The 22521-nt window shown below is 45.4% G+C and overlaps 1 protein-coding gene and 1 non-coding gene across 2 annotated transcripts in view; both read left to right on the top strand.

The window, feature by feature from the left end:
- LOC115188433 (glucoside xylosyltransferase 1) overlaps window positions 1-22521 on the top strand; it is a 601934-nt gene that overhangs the window by 88255 nt on the left and 491158 nt on the right. The gene's annotated exons all lie outside the window — the stretch shown is intronic.
- Window positions 21090-21144, top strand: LOC115188459 (U7 small nuclear RNA). The gene has a single exon (XR_003876420.1). It is a non-coding gene; the product is annotated as a U7 small nuclear RNA (small nuclear RNA).

Genomic DNA, 22521 nt, shown 5'->3' with positions numbered 1-22521 from the left:
ACAATGTAGAGAACTTAACTGACAGAAGAAAACAACTAGCTGTTAATTTACTGAATCTAAACCCAGAGGCCTTGGTAGACCTGAGTTACCCTTACCTGACTGAGTGTTAGATCTCCTGACTGACTGTTAGATCTCCTGAGCTACTCTCACCTGACAGACTGTTAGATCTCCTGACTGACTGTTAGACCTCCTGACTGACTGTTGGAGCTCCTGAGCTACTCTCACCTGACTGACTGTTAGATCTCCTGACTGACTGTTAGATCTCCTGAGCTACTCTCACCTGACTGACTGTTAGATCTCCTGACTGACTGTTAGAGCTCCTGAGCTACTCTCACCTGACTGACTGTTAGATCTCCTGACTGACTGTTAGATCTCCTGAGCTACTCTCACCTGACTGACTGTTAGATCTCCTGACTGACTGTTAGATCTCCTGAGCTACTCTCACCTGACTGACTGTTAGATCTCCTGACTGACTGTTAGATCTCCTGAGCTACTCTCACCTGACTGACTGTTAGATCTCCTGACTGACTGTTAGATCTCCTGACTGACTGTTAGATCTCCTGAGCTACTCTCACCTGACTGACTGTTAGATCTCCTGACTGACTGTTAGAGCTCCTGAGCTACTCTCACCTGACTGACTGTTAGATCTCCTGACTGACTGTTAGATCTCCTGAGCTACTCTCACCTGACTGACTGTTAGATCTCCTGACTGACTGTTAGATCTCCTGAGCTACTCTCACCTGACTGACTGTTAGATCTCCTGACTGACTGTTAGATCTCCTGAGCTACTATCACCTGACTGAGTGTTAGATCTCCTGACTGACTGTTAGATCTCCTGAGCTACTCTCACCTGACTGACTGTTAGATCTCCTGACTGACTGTTAGATCTCCTGAGCTACTCTCACCTGACTGACTGTTAGATCTCCTGACTGACTGTTAGATCTCCTGAGCTACTCTCACCTGACAGACTGTTAGATCTCCTGACTGACTGTTAGATCTCCTGAGCTACTCTCACCTGACTGACTGTTAGATCTCCTGACTGACTGTTAGATCTCCTGAGCTACTCTCACCTGACTGACTGTTAGATCTCCTGACTGACTGTTGGATCTCCTGAGCTACTCTCACCTGACTGACTGTTAGATCTCCTGACTGACTGTTAGATCTCCTGACTGACTATTAGATCTCCTGACTGACTATCAGAGTTCTTGCCAAGATCAGCATACAGCAAAGACAGAAGAAAACAAAACCCTGTGGCTAACCACTAATAGAGAAATAAAAGGTATCTTATTTGACCTGAGCTAGACACTCACAGAGTTACTGCCTGGTTCAGCACACAGCAATACAGCAAAGACCATCTGTGAACTGTGATGTTTTGATCTCTGTGCTCTCTCTCAATGACATTTAGGGGGCTTTATTGGCATGGGAAATATGCTTATATTGCCAAAGCAAGTGAAATAGATAATAAACATCCTCCATCATGCTTTTAGGCTGACTGATCTCTCTCTCTCTCTCTCTCTCTCTCTCTCGCTCTCTCTCTCTCTCTCTCGCCCTCGCCCTCGCTCTCCCGCTCTCTCTCTCTCTGAGGTGAGAATACAACTGTCAGAAGAGCTGAGAAGAGGAGATCAGTCAGCCCAAAAGCATGATGGATGAGGAGTGTTTTCTGAAGTCTATGTGGGCTTTCCATTGATATTGTATCTATGATATTGTCATCGGTTTGAAGACTGGTTTGATGTCTGAGAGTAATGCCTTTTTGATTGAAGCTTGCTTTCTCGTAACGTCAACACAGCTTCCTATTGTGTGTAACCTGAAACGTACACACAGACATACTGTATCTCGTCTCATACGGTAAGGAAACATACAGAGAACACCACATGAGGTACTTCCTGGTTCCCTCGAGGTAAAGGTTACTGATGTCAATACAACATAGCCCCCATGGACCTGTGTGTGTCTTCCCCAACACCAGTCTGTGAAGGTCAGTAGTTATTGTGGTCTACCACAGGGTGTGAGGGTCAGGAAGAGACCCTGACAGGAGACAGGCCATCAGGGTAGTAGTCTTATATTGATTATAGACCTTAATAATATCAGGCTACTCAAGTAAAATGTCAAATGATTTCATCAATAGACCTGTCCTATGTAGCTCTGGTTGAGAGCCAGCCTCGTCTGCAGCCTTTCTGTTGAGCTCTGCTATCTCAAGATGAGAGCAGAATACGTTAGCCAGTGATGCTCCACTACAGTCTATGGGACGTTATCCTGTTTACAGACAGTAAACTCTTCATGTGTTACATAGACTGATATCCAGTGATGTGGCCCTACAGACAGTAAACTCTTCATGTGTTACATAGACTGGTATCCAGTGATGTGGCCCTACAGACAGTAAACTCTTCATGTGTTACATAGACTGGTATCCAGTGATGTGGCCCTACAGACAGTAAACTCTTCATGTGTTACATAGACTGGTATCCAGTGATGTGGCCCTACAGACAGTAACCTCTTCATGTGTTACATAGACTGATATCCAGTGATGTGGCCCTACAGACAGTAAACTCTTCATGTGTTACATAGACTGGTATCCAGTGATGTGGCCCTACAGACAGTAAACTCTTCATGTGTTACATAGACTGATATCCAGTGATGTGGCCCTACAGACAGTAAACTCTTCATGTGTTACATAGACTGGTATCCAGTGATGTGGCCCTACAGACAGTAAACTCTTCATGTGTTACATAGACTGGTATCCAGTGATGTGGCCCTACAGACAGTAAACTCTTCATGTGTTACATAGACTGGTATCCAGTGATGTGGCCCTACAGACAGTAACCTCTTCATGTGTTACATAGACTGATATCCAGTGATGTGGCCCTACAGACAGTAAACTCTTCATGTGTTACATAGACTGGTATCCAGTGATGTGGCCCTACAGACAGTAAACTCTTCATGTGTTACATAGACTGATATCCAGTGATGTGGCCCTACAGACAGTAAACTCTTCATGTGTTACATAGACTGGTATCCAGTGATGTGGCCCTACAGACAGTAAACTCTTCATGTGTTACATAGACTACCCTTGAGCGCCAAGTGGACCAGAGGCTTGAGTAAAAATAGAAATATGTTTGTCAAAAAATGTCTACCCTCTTCAATGACATCACACTTGCAGCACACGATCTTATCCACTAAGATGGCTAAATGGTGTTGCCTGTTGTCGATATGAACAGGTGAGATAAGTAGATAAGTGTGTGTGTGTGTGTGTGTGTGTGTGTGTGTGTGTGTGTGTGTGTGTGTGTGTGTGTGTGTGTGTGTGTGTGTGTGTGTGTGTGTGTGTGTGTGTGTGTGTGTGTGTGTGTGTCGGGGGCCACATTAAGATAAGAGCTTGATGGAAACCTCTCAACCTCGCAGCTACGGCTGACAGATAGCATGCCTTTGTGAGCTAATGGAAACAATCACGCACGCACACACACACACCGCACGCATGCACACACACACACACACACACACACAGCTTAAACCTGCATTACGTCAACCCTAACAGCATCAAACCGCGGCTGCTGGTTGTTTAGATAGACAGTTCCTCTGCATATTGAAAGAGATTACAATAGACTGCAACACAATGAGAACAGCAGGCGGTTTCCTCTAGAGAACCAGACAGTCTATTCAGCAGGGACCATATGCTTCTCCTCTCCTAAAAATACTGTGTTCCAAATGGCCCCCCTAGTCCCTATGTAGCACGCTACTTTTGACCAGGCTCTGGTGAAATGTAGTGCACTGTAAAGTGAATAGGTTGCTGTTTGGGATGCTCAACAGCATCGGTAAGAGTACAATTAACTTGATCTTCATACCCTCTGATTCAATTGAAGTTCGGATTTTTTTCTAATAATGACAGACACAGGATGAAACAGATACGGGATGAAGACAGACACGGGATGGAACAGACACGGGATGACGACAGACACGGGATGAAGACAGACACAGGATGACGACAGACACGGGATGAAACAGACACAGGATGACGACAGACACGGGATGAAGACAGACACAGGATAACGACAGACACGGGATGAAACAGACACTGGATGACGACAGACACGGGATGTAAACAGACACAGGATGACGACAGACACGGGATGAAGACAGACACAGGATGACGACAGACACGGGATGAAACAGACACAGGATGACGACAGACACGGGATGAAGACAGACACAGGATGACGACAGACACAGGATGAAGACAGACACAGGATGAGGACAGACACAGGATGACGACAGACACAGGAAGGCAACAGACACAGGATGACCACAGACACAGGATGCTGACAGACACAGGATGGCAACAGACACGGGATGGCGACAGACACGGGATGAAAGACAGACACAGGATGATGGATTTTATTTCCATGATGATGAACGGAGAGATGCTCAGCTGGCCAGTGCCAAACAATCTCCAAACCTAATTTAGTCAACAGCGTATTGAGAATGAGTCCTATCTCATCTGACTGGGGAAGTCTGGAATCTGAAATGTCTCGTTTCAATAATAACAGTGTCTTGACACAATATGGCAACCGGTTCCAATATGAGAGAGATGAGGGTTTCATAAATCAGAATGGCAGGCAGAGTATAGGGCAGGGTTTCCCAAACTCGTTTCGTTTTTTTGCCCTAGCACTACACAGCTGATTCAAGTCATCAAAGCTTGATGATCAGTTGTTTTTTAATCAGCTGTGTAGTGCTAGGGCAAAACCCAAAATGATCCTAGTACAGCATGGGGAAGTAGCCACTACCTAAAATAAACTGATCCTAGTACTGCATCCTCAACCAGACTGATCCTAGTACTGCATCCTCAACCAGACTGATCCTAGTACTGCATCCTCAACCAGACTGATCCTAGTACTGCATCCTCAACCAGACTGATCCTAGTACTGCATGGGGAAGGTAGCCACTATGCAGATCTGACACTGCTTATACATAGACAAGAATTTTGTCAAAAGTGAAAATGGGCTAAAGTGAAATTTTCATATTCCTATCGGAATTTTTTTTTGGGGGGGGGAAACTCCAACGTTAGCACCCAACAATTGCAGCTATGTACTGTCTGGGTGAAACTGCTTTAAAAGGGCTGGTATTTGGGCAGTAATACTTTCTTCAAAGCTAATGAAGCTTCTCGTTAGTGTCATTAGAGCGAAATGGATGAAGCGAAGAGCAGAGAGCAGAGAGATCAGAGGTGATTCATATAATTACTCTGTCGACCTTTCTGAAATCACTATATTTAGCCCCAGTCTCTTCTGCTACATCAGGGATCATCAACTAGAATCAGTTACGGAATGATTTTTGTAGACCGTTGATCACAAGAAGCCAAAACAGATATAATATTTGATTGAAACATCATTTCAAACCTTGCTTACATTTTTATACAATCACGTGTCTCTCTATTATGCGTGGGAACCCTGTCCTACAGCCTTTATTTACCTTCCCCTCTGTCACGCCCTGATCTGTTTCACCTGTCCCTGTGATTGTCTCCACCCCCTCCAGGTGTCGTTTCTTTTCCCCAGTGTATTTATCCCTGTGTTTCCTGTCTCTCTGTGGCTGTTCGTCTTGTATGTTTAGTCAAGTCAACCAGCATGTTTTCCCCAGTGTATTTATCCCTGTGTTTCCTGTCTCTCTGTGCCAGTTCGTCTTGTATGTTTAGTCAAGTCAACCAGCGTGTTTTCCCCAGTATATTTCTCCCTGTGTTTCCTGTCTCTCTGTGGCTGTTCGTCTTGTATGTTTAGTCAAGTCAACCAGCGTGTTTTCCCCAGTGTATTTATCCCTGTGTTTCCTGTCTCTCTGTGGCTGTTCGTCTTGTATGTTTAGTCAAGTCAACCAGCGTGTTTTCCCCAGTGTATTTATCCCTGTGTTTCCTGTCTCTCTGTGCCAGTTCGTCTTGTATGTTTAGTCAAGTCAACCAGCGTGTTTTCCCCGTACTCCTTTTCTATTCTCTTTGCTAGTCTTCCCGGTTTTGACCCCTGCCTGACTCTGGACTACTTTCCCGCCTGCCTGAACATCCTGCCTGCCCTGACCTTGAATCTGCCTGCCCTTTGGTACCTATTGGACTCTGACTTGGTTTTGACCTTTTGCCTGTACACGACCATTCTCTTGCCTACCCCTTTTTGGGTTAAACAACATTGTAAGACTCCAAACATCTGCCTCCTGTGTCTGCATCTGGGTCTCACCTTGTGCCTTGATACCCTCGGAGAGTGGGGTCACGGAGGGTCAGCCGTTATCAACAGCAACCCTGGAGCAATTAGGGTTAAGTGCCTTGCTCAGGGCACATCGACAGATGTTTCACCTTGTCAGCTCGAGGATTCGAACTAGGGACCCAACACTGCCTGTGGCTTACTAGGAAAGTTGTGTTTCGAGGGAGGATACAGTGGAATGTTTAATAACTCATGCATCGATTGCATTTCCTGTTACACTTGAAAACATTATTAGTGGGAGACTGCTAAATGACTAAATATAGGAGGAAGGTGGAATCCTAATACCCTGTCTCCAACACTCGTATGTGGCAGTGCTTACAGACGATAACGGTTTACAAAGGGAAACCCAGCCATGAGTTGCTCAGCAATGCAGAACTCCCGACCGAGCTAAATGCCTTTTGCTTGCTAGGAGGAAGCCCCAGTTCTTCCTGACGACTGTGTGATCTCTCTCTCCATGGCCGATGTGAGCAAAACCAATTAAACAGGTTAACATTCACAATTCCGGAACAATCACAGACGGAATACCAGGGCGTGTTCTCAAAGTATGGCAAGACCAGCTGGCAAGTGTCTTCACAGACATTTTCAATCTATCCTTGTCCCTGTCTGTAATCCCAACAGGTTTCAAACTGACCACCATTGTCTCTGTTCCCAAGAGCTCCAAGGTAACCTGCCTAAATGAATATTGCCCTGTAGCACTTACATCTATAATTATGAAGTGCTTTGAAAGGATGGTCATGACACACATAAACACCATCATCCTAGACCCACTCCAATTCACACAGCACCCCAACAGATCTACAGATGATGCTATCTCAATTGCACTTCACACTGCCATCTCCCACCTGGACAAGAGAGGAAATAACTATTTGAGTATGCTGTTCATAGACTACAGCTCAGCGTTCATCACCATACAGTAGTCCCATCCAAACTCATCACCAAGCTAGGGACCTCGGACTGAACCCCTCCTTCTGAAACTGAAACTGGATCCTGGATTTCCGGACAGGCCGACCCCAGGTGGTGAGGGTAGGCAACAACACCTCCGCCACGCTGACTCTCAACACGGGGGCCACTCAGGGGTGTGTGACAACTTCTTCCTAAACGTCAGTAAGACAAAAGAGCTGATCGTGGACTATAGGAGAATGAAAGGAGAACACGCCTCCATCCACATCAACTGGGCTGTTGTGGAGCGGGTTGAGAATTTCAAGTTCCTTGGCATCCACATCACTAAGGACTTAACATGGTCCACTCCACACAGACCCACACAGTTGTGAAGAGGGCACAGCAGCAACTCCTCCCCATTGGAGGCTGAAAAGATTTGACATGGACCCTCTGATCCTCAAAAAGTTCTACAGCTGCACCATCGAGAGCATTTTGACTGGCTTCATCACTGCTTGATATGGCAAATGCACTGCCCTTGACCGCAAAGTGCTACAGAGGGTGGTGCGGACAGCCCAGTACATCACTGGGGACAAGCTACCTGCCATCCAGGACCTCTATATCAGGCGGTGTCAGAGGAATGCCGAACAATTGCCAAAGACGCCAGCTACCCAAGCCGTAGACTGTTCAAATCTAATTTTATTGGTCACTTACACTTGCAATAACATCTGCTAAATATGTGTATCGAAATTCCAACAGTGCAGTAGTATCCAACAATTCACAACAATACACAGAAATCTAAAAGTAAAAGAATGGAATTAAGAAATATATAAATATTGGGATGAGGAATGTCGGAGTGGCAATGGTTCAAATAGAGTAGAACAGAATACAGTATGCAGTCGTGGCCAAATGTTTTGAGAATGACACAAATATTAATTTTCACAAGGTCTGCTGCCTCAGATTGTATGATGGCAATTTGCATATACTCCAGAATGTTATGAAGAGTGATCAGATGAATTGCAATTAATTGCAAAGTCCCTCTTTGCCATGCAAATGAACTGAATCCCCCAAAAACATTTCTACTGCATTTCAGCCCTGTCACAAATGGACCAGCTGACATCATGTCAGTGATTCTCTCGTTAACACAGGTGTGAGTGTTGACGAGGACAAGACTGGAGATCACTCTGTCATGATGATTGAGTTCGAATAACAGACTGGAATCTTCAAAAGGAGGGTGGTGCTTGGAATCATTGTTCTTCCTCTGTCACCCATGGTTACCTGCATGGAAACACGTGCCGTCATCATTGTTTTGCACAAAAAGGGCTTCACAGGCAAGGATATTGCTGCCAGTAAGATTGCACCTAAATCAACCATTTATTGGATCATCAAGAACTTCAAGGAGAGCGGTTCAATTGTTGTGAAGAAGACTTCAGGGCACCCAAGAAAGTCCAGCAAGCACCAGGACCGTCTCCTAAAGTTGATTCAGCTGCGGGATCGGGGCACCACCAATACAGAGCTTGCTCAGGAATGGCAGCAGGCAGGTGTGAGTGCATCTGCACGCACAGTGAGGCGAATACTTTTGGAGGATGGCCTGGTGTCAAGAAGGGCAGCAAAGAAGCCATTTATCTCCAGGAAAAACATCAGGGACAGACTGATATTCTGCAAAAGGTACAGGGATTGGACTGCTGAGGACAGGGGTAAAGTCATTTTCTCTGATGAATCCCCTTTCCGATTGTTTGGGGCATCCGGAAAAAAGCTTGTCCGGAGAAGACAAGGTGAGCGCTACCATCAGTCCTGTGGCATGCCAACAGTAAAGCATCCTGAGACCATTCATGTGTGGGGTTGCTTCTCAGCCAAGGGAGTGGGCTCACTCACAATTTTGCCTAAGAACACAGCCATGAATAAAGAATGGTACCAACACATCTGCCGAGAGCAACTTCTCCCAACCATCCAGGAACAGTTTGGTGACAAACAATGCCTTTCCCGCATGATGGAGCACCTTGCCATAAGGCAAAAGTGATAACTAAGTGGCTCGGGGAACAAAACATCGATATTTTGGGTCCACTCCCCAGACCTTAATCCCATTGAGAACTTGTGGTCAATCCTCAAGAGGCGGGTGGACAAACAAAAACCCACAAATTCTGACAAACTCCAAGCATTGATTATGCAAGAATGGGCTGCCATCAGTCAGGATGTGGCCCAGAAGTTAATTGACAGCATGCCAGGGTGGATTGCAGAGGTCTTGAAAAAGAAGGGTCAACACTGCAAATATTGACTCTTTGCATCAAATTCATGTAATTGTCAATAAAAGCCTTTGACACTTATGAAATGCTTGTAATTATACTTCAGTATTCCATAGTAACATCTGACAAAAATATCTAAAGACACTGAAGCAGCAAACTTTGTAAAATTACTTTTTGTGTCATTCTCAAAACTTTTGGCCACAACTGTATATATATGAAATGAGTAAAGCAGTATGTAAACATTATTAAAGTGACCAGTGATTCCATGTCTATGTATATAGGGCAGCAGCCTCTAAGGTGCAGGATTGAATAACCGTGGTGGTAGCCGGTTAATGATAGCTATTTAACAGTCTGATGACCTTGAGCTAAAAGATAAAAGCTGTTTTTCAGTCTCTCGGTCACAGCATTGATGCACCTGAGCTTGCCTTCTGGATGGTAGCGGGGTGAACAGGCCGTGGCTCGGGTGGTTGATTATCTTTTTGGTCTTCCTGTGACGTCGGGTGCTGTAGGTGTCCTGGAGGGCAGGCAGTGTGCCCCCAGTGATGTGTTGGGCAAATCGCACCACCCTCTGGAGAGCCCTGCGGTTGTGGGCAGTACAGTTGCCGTACCAGGTGGTGATAAAGCCCGACAGGATGCTCTCAATTGTGCATCTGTACAAGTTTGTGAGGGGCCAAACCAAATTTCTTCAGCCTCCTGAGGTTGAAGAGCCGCTGTTGCGCCTTCTTCACCACACTGTCTGTGTGGGTTGACCATTTCAGATTGTCAGTGACGTGTATGCCGAGGAACTTGAAGCTTTTTACCTTCTCCACTGCGGAGAAGGTGCCCCACCCGTCGATGTGGGGCATGCTCCCTCTTCTGTCCACTATCAGCTCCTTTGTTTTGTTGACGTTGAGGGAGAGGTTATTTTCCTGTCACCACTCCTTCAGGGCCCTCATTTCCTCCCTGTAGACTGTCTCGTCATTGTTGGTAATCAGGTCTACTACTGTTGTAGGGGCCACTGTGTTGATGATCAGCAATGTGGAGGTGTTGTTTCCTACCTTCATGACCTGGGGGCGGCCCGTAAGGATGTCCAGGATCCAGTTGCACAGGGCGGGGTTCCGACCCAGGGCCCCAAGCTTAATGATGAGCTTGGAGGGTGCTATGGTGTTGAAGGTTGAGCTATAGTGAATGAACAGCATTTTTACATAGGTATTCCTCTTGTCCAGATGGGATAGGGCAGTGTGCAGTGTGATGGCGATTGTATCATTGGGGCGTTATGCAAATTGAAGTGGGTCTAGGATGTCAGGTAAGGTGGAGGTGATATGATCCTTAACTAGCCTCTCAAAGCACTTCATGACAGACGTGAGTGCTACGGGGCGAGATACATTTAGTTCAGTTACCTTTGCTTTCTTGGGTACAGGAACAATGGTGGACATCTTGAAGCAAGTGTGGACAGCAGACTGGGATAGAGAGAGATTGAATATGTCCGTAAACACTCCAGCCAGCTGGTCTGCGCATGCTTTAAGGACACGGCTAGGGATGCCGTCTGACCGGCAGCCTTGCTAGTGTTAACAGCCTTAAATATCTTACTTTCGTTGGCCACGAAGATTGAGAGCCCACAGTCCTTGGGAGAGGACCGCGTTGGTGTCACTGTGTTATCCTCAAAGCGGCGAAGAATGTGTTTAGCTTGTCTGGGAGCAAGACATCGGTGTCTGCAACGTGGCTGGTTTTCCCTTTGTAACCCTTGATTGTCTGTAGACCCTGCCACATACGTCTCGTGTCTGAGCCGGTGAATTGCGACTCCTCTTTGTCTCTGTACTGACATTTTGCCTGTTTGATTGACTTACGTAGGGAATAATTAGACTGTTTGTATTCTGCCATATCCCCAGTCACCTTGCCATGGTTAAATGTGGTGGTTCGCGCTTTCAGTTTTGCCTCGAATGCTGCCATCTATCCACGGTTTCTGGTTTGGGTAGGTTTTAATAGTCACAGTGGGAGCAACATTCCCTATACATTTCCTGATGAACTCAGTCACTGTGTCTGTGTATGTGTCAATGTAATTCTCAGAGGCAACCCATAACATATCCCAGTCCGTGTGATCAAAACAATCTTCAAGCATGGATTCCAATTGGTCAGACCAGCGTTGAATAGTACCTTCCGGCAAATGGTATTTGAGCATCGGCTCTACCCCCAAGCCAGACTGCTAAATAGTCAATTAAAATAATGGTACCCAAACTATCTACACTGACTCTATCTTGCACTGACCCTATGCACACTGACCCTATGCTATCCTACCCTCGCTAGATTATATACATTATACAAACTACATACACACTCCCTCACACATTACATTAATACTCTCACATTCACTCACAGACTACATTGACACTTCCACTCAAAACTCTCACATATTCACACACCTCAAAAACCTTATACCTCAATACCTCAAATACCTTATTATTATCTATCCTGATGCCTAGTCACTTTACCCTGCCTTCATGTACATATCTACCTCAAATACCTGGTACCTCTGCACATTGATCTGCTACTGGTACTGGTACCGCTACTGGTACTCCCTGTATATAGCTCCGCATTGATCTACTACTGGTACTGGTACTGGTACTGGTACTCCCTGTATATAGCTCCACATTGATCTGCTACTGGTACTGGTACTGGTACTGGTACTCCCTGTAAATAGCGCCACATTGATCTGCTACTGCTACTGGTACTGGTACTGGTACTGGTACTCCCTGTATATAGCTCCACATTGATCTGCTACTGGCACTGGTACTGGTACTGCTACTGCTACTCCCTGTATATAGCTCCACATTGATCTGCTACTGGTACTGCTACTGGTACTGGTACTGGTACTCCCTGTATATAGCTCCACATTGATCTGCTACTGGTACTGGTACTGCTACTGGTACAGTACTCCCTGTATATAGCTCCACATTGATCTGCTACTGGTACTGGTACTGCTACTGGTACTCCCTGTATATAGCTCCACATTGATCTGCTACTGGTACTGGTACTGATATTGGTACTGGTACTCCCTGTATATAACTCCACATTGATCTGGTACTGGTACTGCTACTGGTACTTGTATTGGTACTCCCTGTATATAACTCCACATTGATCTGGTACTGGTACTGCTACTGGTACTTGTACTAGTACTCCCTGTATATAGCTCCACATTGATCTGCTACTGGTACTGGTACTGGTACTGCTACTGGTACTCCCTGTATATAGCTCCACATTGATCTGCTACTGGTACTGGTACTGCTACTGGTACTGGTACTCCCTGTATATAGCTCCACATTGATCTGCTACTGGTACTGGTACTGGTACTGGTACTCCCTGTATATAGCTCCACATTGATCTGCTACTGGTATTGGTACTGGTACTGGTACTCCCTGTATATAGCTCCACATTGATCTGGTACTGGTACTGGTACTGGTACTCCCTGTATATAGCTCCACATTGATCTGCTACTGGTACTGGTACTCCCTGTATATAGCTCCACATTGATCTGGTACTGGTACTGGTACTGGTACTCCCTGTATATAGCTCCACATTGATCTGGTACTGGTACTGGTACTGGTACTCCCTGTATATAGCTCCACATTGATCTGGTACTGGTACTGGTACTGGTACTCCCTGTATATAGCTCCACATTGATCTGCTACTGGTACTGGTACTGGTACTCCCTGTATATAGCTCCACATTGATCTGCTACTGGTACTGGTACTGGTACTCCCTGTATATAGCTCCACATTGATCTGGTACTGGTACTGGTACTGGTACTCCCTGTATATAGCTCCACATTGATCTGCTACTGGTACTGGTACTGGTACTCCCTGTATATAGCTCCACATTGATCTGGTACTGCTACTGGTACTCCCTGTATATAGCTCCACATTGATCTGGTACTGGTACTGGTACTCCCTGTATATAGCTCCACATTGATCTGCTTCTGGTACTGGTACTGGTACTCCCTGTATATAGCTCCACATTGATCTGCTACTGGTACTGGTACTGGTACTCCCTGTATATAGCTCCACATTGATCTGCTACTGGTACTGGTACTGGTACTCCCTGTATATAGCTCCACATTGATCTGGTACTGGTACTGGTACTGGTACTCCCTGTATATAGCTCCACATTGATCTGGTACTGGTACTGGTACTGGTACTCCCTGTATATAGCTCCACATTGATCTGGTACTGGTACTGGTACTGGTACTCCCTGTATATAGCTCCACATTGATCTGCTACTGGTACTGGTACTGGTACTCCCTGTATATAGCTCCACATTGATCTGCTACTGGTACTGGTACTCCCTGTATATAGCTCCACATTGATCTGCTACTGGTACTGGTACTGGTACTCCCTGTATATAGCTCCACATTGATCTGGTACTGGTACTGGTACTCCCTGTATATAGCTCCACATTGATCTGCTACTGGTACTGGTACTGGTACTCCCTGTATATAGCTCCACATTGATCTGGTACTGGTACTGGTACTCCCTGTATATAGCTCCACATTGATCTGGTACTGGTACTGGTACTGGTACTCCCTGTATATAGCTCCACATTGATCTGGTACTGGTACTGGTACTGGTACTCCCTGTATATAGCTCCACATTGATCTGCTACTGGTACTGGTACTGGTACTCCCTGTATATAGCTCCACATTGATCTGCTACTGGTACTGGTACTGGTACTCCCTGTATATAGCTCCACATTGATCTGCTACTGGTACTGGTACTGGTACTCCCTGTATATAGCTCCACATTGATCTGGTACTGCTACTGGTACTCCCTGTATATACTGTTGCTCCATTCCTGTGTATTTTATTTTATTCCTCTTGTGTTGCTTTTTTTATTTTTAAACTCTGCGTTGTTGGGAAGCATTTTATTGTAAAGTCTACACCAGTTGTATTCGGCACATGTGACAAATAAAATTTGATTTGATTTGACGGTTAATTATTTCCATTATAAGCTGTTTTGCACCAATTAATCACAGTGACAAGGTATGCTAATCAGACAGAGGGGGGTAAACTGAGACTGGAGAACCCTAGATGTGTGTCCAAAATGACAACCTATTCCATAAATAGTGGGGGCCCTAGTCAAAAGTAGTGCACTATATAGGGAATAGGGTGCGATTTTCGACACTCATCCAAGTGGAGGGTTTACACTCCATAGAGTATGTCTTACAATTGGCTCATTCATCCCCCTCCTCTCCCCTGTAACTATTCCCCAAGTTGTTGCTGTAAATGAGAATGTGTTCTCAGTCAACTTACCTGGTAAAATAACGGTAAAATATATAAATAAATAAAAAATGGCTGCTCTCTGTGGAACACCCTAAAACACAGCCATCGCTGTTCATGGTAATGGTGGTGGTGGTGTGTGTGTGTGTGTGTGTGTGTGTGTGTGTGTGTGTGTCCTTGATGATGAGTGTACCATGTCATGAGTGTCCTTCACGGTAACACAGATACAGACCTCTACTACACCACAGCTGAAAATAATCAATTAGTTCTGCATTTTAAAAAAACACATGAAAACATGAAAAAGACAATCTATGTAAGCCCTGGACCCTCTGGTCAATCCAGCCAACATCACACACTACAATATGGATGGATTAGAGAGGCAGTGTTCTGGGAAACACACTGATAACACTCTCTCACTAACTCACTTCATCGCTCACTCCCTCTCTCACTGGTCTCTCTAGATTGGGCTGTCCCTCTTCTCTTGTTTGCTCACTGTTAGCTAATTTCTCTCTCTCTCTCTCACACACACACACACAGACTCTCACACTCTCTCTCTGTCTTAACAACCCATACTCCTCCACCCAGTTCCAGGAGCAGCAGTGGAGACACCCGGACAGAAGAGAGGGAGGGTGAGTGAGAGTGAACCATGACTGACATGAAACCAGACAGTCTGATCAGCCTAGTCACCATCACCTCCACCGACCAGGCCTTCTGATGTAACAACAGGAAATCAAAGGTTAGCATCTGTTGTTGCAGAACACACTACAGATGTAGGCTCTTAATTTGAATGCCCTGTTGTTGCAGGAAGTGTCAATTTTAAAAGGCTTCTAAAGTTTGTAATTTCCACTTTAAAATGTATCATCCCTTTAAAAAAAATCCATTATTTATAATCCACACAAGAATTCACATTTCCTGTTGCTGAAGGATAATTTTCTTGCTGCGAGAAACTGGTCAAATTACGATCCTACATCTGTATGGGTCTCATCATCAAATTTTCTCTCCCATTATGCCTCTGTGAATAATAGCCAGGGGAGGTTATTTCCTTCACTATAGAAGAAAAGGGTCCTTCTTTCATTCATTATACACTTCAGAAATCCTCCACGCTCCTGATTTAAGGTAGAATAGGCAACGAGAATCATCTGGGATTTCTCTTCTATTGTGTTTTTCAAGGTGCCATGACTGGAGGCTGTGTTTATGCCTGAGAATCTCCATGTTGCCCGCTACACGCTTAGCACCAATACCGTCATCAAGGAGCACACACACAGGCACACAATCACACAATCACACACACACACACACACACACACACACACACACACACACACACACACACACACACACACACACACACACACACACACACACACACATACACATACACATACACATACACACACACACACACACACACACACACACACACACTACAGTAGTAGAAGTGACAGTAATTCAGCATTCACATTAGCATGTTCCTACAAACGAATGCAAACTTCACAGTTTTCTTCATGTTTCTATCATGGTGTGAAAAATGTGTTTGGGTTGTGTAGCATCGTAAATCATGGCAGGGCAATGTGTCTGTGTCTGCTGTATAACTAATGGGTCTATCAGAGCTAGAGGATCACCCGAAGCAGCCACGGATGGTGTGGGTTATGACAAACTGCATCAACAAACCATTAACCAGCCGCCCTAGCAACCACAATACAATTACACTAGACGCACACGCGCGCGCATGTACACACACACGCAAACAAACAAACACACACACACCAGTTATCCACCCAAACAACCATTCACACATCAAACCGCCCTGGCGATGCATAAATTACTAGGTTTTTGTCTCAGTGGGGTGTAAAACGTGTTGTTTTTTGGACGTGGTATGTGGTCGTGTGGATACTGGCAACTGGATAGTATCTCTCCACCACACTACTCTGTTGGCAAGTGAACTCATCAGGGTTTATGTCTCTCTCTCTCTCTCTCTCTCTCTCTCTCTTTCTCTCTCTAAATATTGGCTAGCAGAAAAGCGGACACATTCCTTGCTTTACACTAAATCCCTCTGGCTGGTGTCAGTCGTGGTGAAACAAACAAACAGTGTTCATGAAAAGCCTCTGCATCCATTTCCAGTATGTCTGTTGTATTATTTCTCAGTCAGCCATTGTCTACTGCTTACAACCACATTGAACAGGACTTTGTCTTGTGTTAACACATCTAGCTCTGTTTACCTCATGAAAGACCCCTTGTTGGGACTTACGTCCAGGAAGTGTATGTATGTATGTATGTATGTATGTATGTATGTATGTATGTGTGTGTGTGTGTGTGTGTGTGTGTGTGTGTGTGTGTGTGTGTGTGTGTGTGTGTGTGTGTGTGTGTGTGTGTGTGTGTGTGTGTGTGTGTGTGTGTGTGTGTGTGTGTGTGTGTGTGTGTGTGTACGCTCACTTCTGTGTCTTTTATACACCCCTCCCTCCCTCCCTCCCTCCCTCCGGCTGGGTTTATCCCCTCTTTAGATTGATATCCTGATAGAGTAATGAATGTGGTCTGGTCAGTGCCAGGATCTCCGTTGTGTCCTGATCCCCCCACCATCATTACTCCTCCATTCATCTCCCTGCTGCCATTAAAACAACAGCCACACAATATCCCTCCCTGCCAGCACCAGCCCCAGCCACCACATAACACAGGCAATGTGTTTGAATTAGACCTCACAGGGTCAGCGATTAGGCCCACATTAGTCACCCAGCCTGGGGTTCAGACAGAGGGTAGCTAACCCTCTACCATACTCCTCTGTGATGGAGGGATTGGTGGAGGAGGAGAGGACAATAGAAGGATACTATGGGAACCCACAGAGTGATGGAGGGGGGTCAGGTTGACTGGACAGAACATGGGATCACATTGATTCATTTTCTTTCGAAATGAAAGTGTTTTATTCAGCCTGCCTGTCTTGGGTCGGGGTTTGCACTTTTGGAACTAGTCCATTAGTTCCTTTGCGCCAGGTAAGCTAAATGAAGAGCAGACAAAGGAAAATGAATTGTAATGCTAGTTGAACTCAGGTCTGGCTGGACGGTGCAGGGATAGTAATACTGGTTGAACTCAGGTCTGGCAGGACGGTGCAGGGATAGTAATACTAGTTGAACTCAGGTCTGACTGGACGGTGCAGGGATAGTAATACTGGTTGAACTCAGGTCTGGCTGGACGGTGCAGGGATAGTAATACTGGTTGAACTCAGGTCTGGCAGGACGGTGCAGGGATAGTAATACTGGTTGAACTCAGGTCTGGCTGGACGGTGCAGGGATAGTAATACTAGTTGAACTCAGGTCTGACTGGACGGTGCAGGGATAGTAATACTGGTTGAACTCAGGTCTGGCAGGACGGTGCAGGGATAGTAATACTGGTTGAACTCAGGTCTGACTGGACGGTGCAGGGATAGTAATACTGGTTGAACTCAGGTCTGGCTGTACGGTGCAGGGATAGTAATACTGGTTGAACTCAGGTCTGGCAGGACGGTGCAGGGATAGTAATACTGGTTGAACTCAGGTCTGACTGGATGGTGCAGGGATAGTAATACTGGTTGAACTCAGGTCTGGCTGGACGGTGCAGGGATAGTAATACTGGTTGAACTCAGGTCTGGCAGGACGGTGCAGGGATAGTAATACTGGTTGAACTCAGGTCTGACTGGACGGTGCAGGGATAGTAATACTGGTTGAACTCAGGTCTGGCTGGACGGTGCAGGGATAGTAATACTGGTTGAACTCAGGTCTGGCAGGACGGTGCAGGGATAGTAATACTGGTTGAACTCAGGTCTGACTGGACGGTGCAGGGATAGTAATACTGGTTGAACTCAGGTCTGACTGGACGGTGCAGGGATAGTAATACTGGTTGAACTCAGGTCTGGCAGGACGGTGCAGGGATAGTAATACTGGTTGAACTCAGGTCTGGCAGGACGGTGCAGGGATAGTAATACTGGTTGAACTCAGGTCTGACTGGACGGTGCAGGGATAGTAATACTGGTTGAACTCAGGTCTGACTGGACGGTGCAGGGTGCGGTGCAGGGTGGATGGGGGCACCCTGCTGTTTTATTAGCGAACCATCGTACCGAACGGACACACACTGGCTCAAGCTGGTAGGCCATTACAGGGTACTTCTAGGGCCTGTAGCTGGCTTGTACTGTGTGTGTGTGTGTGTGTGTGTGTGTGTGTGTGTGTGTGTGTGTGTGTGTGTGTGTGTGTGTGTGTGTGTGTGTGTGTGTGTGTGTGTGTGCATGTGCCTCTCTCATTGCCCTCCATCACTCAGTCTACAACGCACCCTGTCATGTCTCATGGTGTCAGCCCTGTAGACACCACTATGTCTCATGGTGTCAGCCCTGTAGACACCACTATGTCTCATGGTGTCAGCCCTGTAGACACCACTATGTCTCATGGTGTCAGCCCTGTAGACACCACTATGTCTCATGGTGTCAGCCCTGTAGACACCACTATGTCTCATGGTGTCAGCCCTGTAGACACCACTATGTCTCATGGTGTCAGCCCTGTAGACACCACTATGTCTCATGGTGTCAGCCCTGTAGACACCACTATGTCTCATGGTGTCAGCCCTGTAGACACCACTATGTCTCATGGTGTCAGCCCTGTAGACACCACTATGTCTCATGGTGTCAGCCCTGTAGACACCACTATGTCTCATGGTGTCAGCCCTGTAGACACCACTATGTCTCACGGTGTCAGCCCTGTAGACACCACTATGTCTCATGGTGTCAGCCCTGTAGACACCACTATGTCTCATGGTGTCAGCCCTGTCGACACCACTATGTCTCATGGTGTCAGCCCTGTCGACACCACTATGTCTCATGGTGTCAGCCCTCTTGCTCTGCATCTCTATTGTTCTCCAGTCTCTTGTTTGAGAGAGAAACAGGTTCATTTGTTGCTAGTTGACAGCAGCTCTGTGACTGAGGCTGAGCCAAGCTCTCTGCCCAGGGTTAATAGAGAGACTCCAGGTGGCAGACACCACTGGAAAGCCAGGGGAGAGTGTGTTTTTTAGTTTTGCTTTTTTGTCAGACATCTTGTGTTATTTGGTGGGGAAGGGGGTGGGGGATGGGGGGTGTTACGATAACACAAGATATGTACAAGGGGTGGGGGCATAATTAGAGAACATGCCAAAAGCTTAGAAAGTGAAACATTTTGCTGCTGAGAAAGAAAAAAATGTATGCGCATAAAATTATGAAGAGGGAATTCACCTAATAAGCCTAGCTGCCTCAACTATCACATTTCTCCCCACCTCTTTTTATTTTAATGTAATGCATATTTCTACTGGAAGCACCTCTCTCATTAGCATATTCATAACTACTGCTTCCTCCCTTCCTTTAACCCACCCGCTAGTTTCCTGGGAAAAGAAATGACTTCACACTTCGGCGAGCCTGAACGGAAGCGGGGATATGCCCAGAGAGAAAATACCACCGCTCCAGAAAAGAGCAGTTATTCAACAGCAAAGAAAAAAACTGGAGAAGACGTATTGAAACACTAATTCCGCTCCATTCAACCACCTCAATCACCACTTAACATTACATTCATAGTTCTTTCTTTACTATGGATGAATGTGTGAATGGAGTGAGATAATAAAAATGATTATCATGTGATGATAAATTATGATAAACGATGCTTAGGATGGCTTAAACAAAGAACAACACACACACACATCTACAGTAACGTGTGTCCTGACTTCCTATAATAACCCATAATAATAAGTGTAGCTGGTCTCTGGTTCCAGCACAGTGAAACCTCTGTTAGTGGATAGAACAGATGGTAGGCTGATATTCTATCTGTAAGGCGACACAGAGCCCTGTCCTGAGAGGGACTAAAATCTCCTACACACACACAAACACACACACACGCACCAACATGGAAAAAAACTACAGTTTACTATAGAATACTACAGTACTTGCTGTATAATTCTGTAGTAAACTGTAGTATACTGTAGAATACTATACTACACACTGTAGTATCCCTCGAGTATCCTAACTATAGAATGTTGTAGTATACTGTAAAATATTAAAGTAGATACTACAGTATTATTCCCCAAAATACTACAGTCCGCAAAAACACTACACTTTTAACTATAGCAAATACTAATGTATTTATCTTGCATATACCCTAACCATTCCCCTCCCCCATATCCCAATTTGTGCCACCTATAAGTGAGAAACCGACATGCCAAGTATAGACCATATATTGTGTTCCCTATAAGTAGAACAGAGCAGAAGCGCTGACCTACAGTATGTGTTCACACCCCAGTCCTATCTACCTACAGTATGTGTTCACACCCCAGTCCTATCTACCTACAGTATGTGTTCACACCCCAGTCCTATCTACCTACAGTATGTGTTCACACCCCAGTCCTATCTACCTACAGTATGTGTTCACACCCCAGTCCTATCTACCTACAGTATGTGTTCACACCCCAGTCCTATCTACCTACAGTATGTGTTCACACCCCAGTCCTATCTACCTACAGGTTATGGAAAATTAGCTCTTTTAGTATTTCTCCAGTAGGTTTCCTCAAGGTGAAAGCCTCCACTTCTTTGTGGAAGATAATAAAAAAAAAAACTGCAGTAAATACTACAGTATACTACAGTCTACAAACACACTACACTACTATAGTATATTCTACACCTTTCTTTTAACAGAGTATTTATAATATAGTTAACTCTCTTTAATGAGTCGGACGAGAGGGATTTACTCCAGACACTCGAACAGGCCCTCATCTCCGTAATTCACAGGAGAAAAAAAACGCAAGAGGTACCGCAGAAAGAGATTGGGGTGCCTTGTGAAGATCCGCCGATGAGTGGCTAATCTGCCTCTGCCATCCGTACTACTGGCCAACGTACAATCGCTGGATGAACTAAAAGCACGTATATCCTACCACCGGGACATTAAAAACAGTAATATCTTTTGTTTCACTGAGTTGTGGCTGAACGATGACATGAATAACATACAGCTGGTGGGTTATACACTGTATCAGCAGGATAGAACAACAGCCTCTGTAGACCACACTATCTACCTAGAGAGTTTTCATCTGTATTTTTCATAGCTGTCTACATACCACCACAGACAGATGCTGGCACTAAGACCACACTCAATGAGCTGTATACTGCCATAAGCATACAGGAAAATGCTCATCCAGAGGCGGCGCTCCTAGTGACCGGCGACTTTAATGCAGGGAAACTTAAATCCGTTTTACCTCATTTCTGTCAGCATGTCAAATGTGCAACCAGAGGGAAAAAAAATTCTAGACCACCTTTACTCCACACACAGAGACGCGTACAAAGCTCTCCCTCGCCCTCCATTTGTCAAATCTGACCATAATTCTATCTTCCTGATTCCTGCTTACAAGCAAAAATTTAAGCAGGAAGCACCAGTGACTCAGTCAATAAAAAAGTGTTCAGATGAAGCAGATGCAGGACTGTTTTGCTAGCACAGACTGGAATATATTCCGGAATTTTCTGAGTACACCACATCAGTCACTGGCTTCATAAATAAGTGCATTGATGGCGTTGTCCCCACACTGACCGTACGTACATACCCCAAACAGAAGCCATGGATTACAGACAACATCCACACTGAGCTAAAGAGTATAGGGGCTGCTTTCAAGGAGCGGGACTCTAACCCGGAAGCTTGTAAGAAATCCCTCTATGCCCTCCGATGAACCATCAAACAGGCAAAGCATCGATACAGGACTAAGATCGAATCGTACTACACCAGTTCCGACACTCGACGTATTTAGCAGGGCTTGCAATCTAAATACTATAGTATTCACTGTAGTGTTTTTGCAGACTTTAGTGAATACTACAGTAAAGTCTGCAAAAACAATACAGTGAATACTATAGTAGTTTACCATAGTATACTATAGTATTTTACCATAGTATAGCATAGTATTTTACCATAGTATATAA

The sequence above is a fragment of the Salmo trutta genome, unplaced genomic scaffold (genome assembly GCF_901001165.1).
Source record: "Salmo trutta unplaced genomic scaffold, fSalTru1.1, whole genome shotgun sequence".
Lineage (NCBI taxonomy): Eukaryota > Metazoa > Chordata > Actinopteri > Salmoniformes > Salmonidae > Salmo > Salmo trutta.
This window is presented reverse-complemented; position numbering and strand designations above follow the sequence as displayed.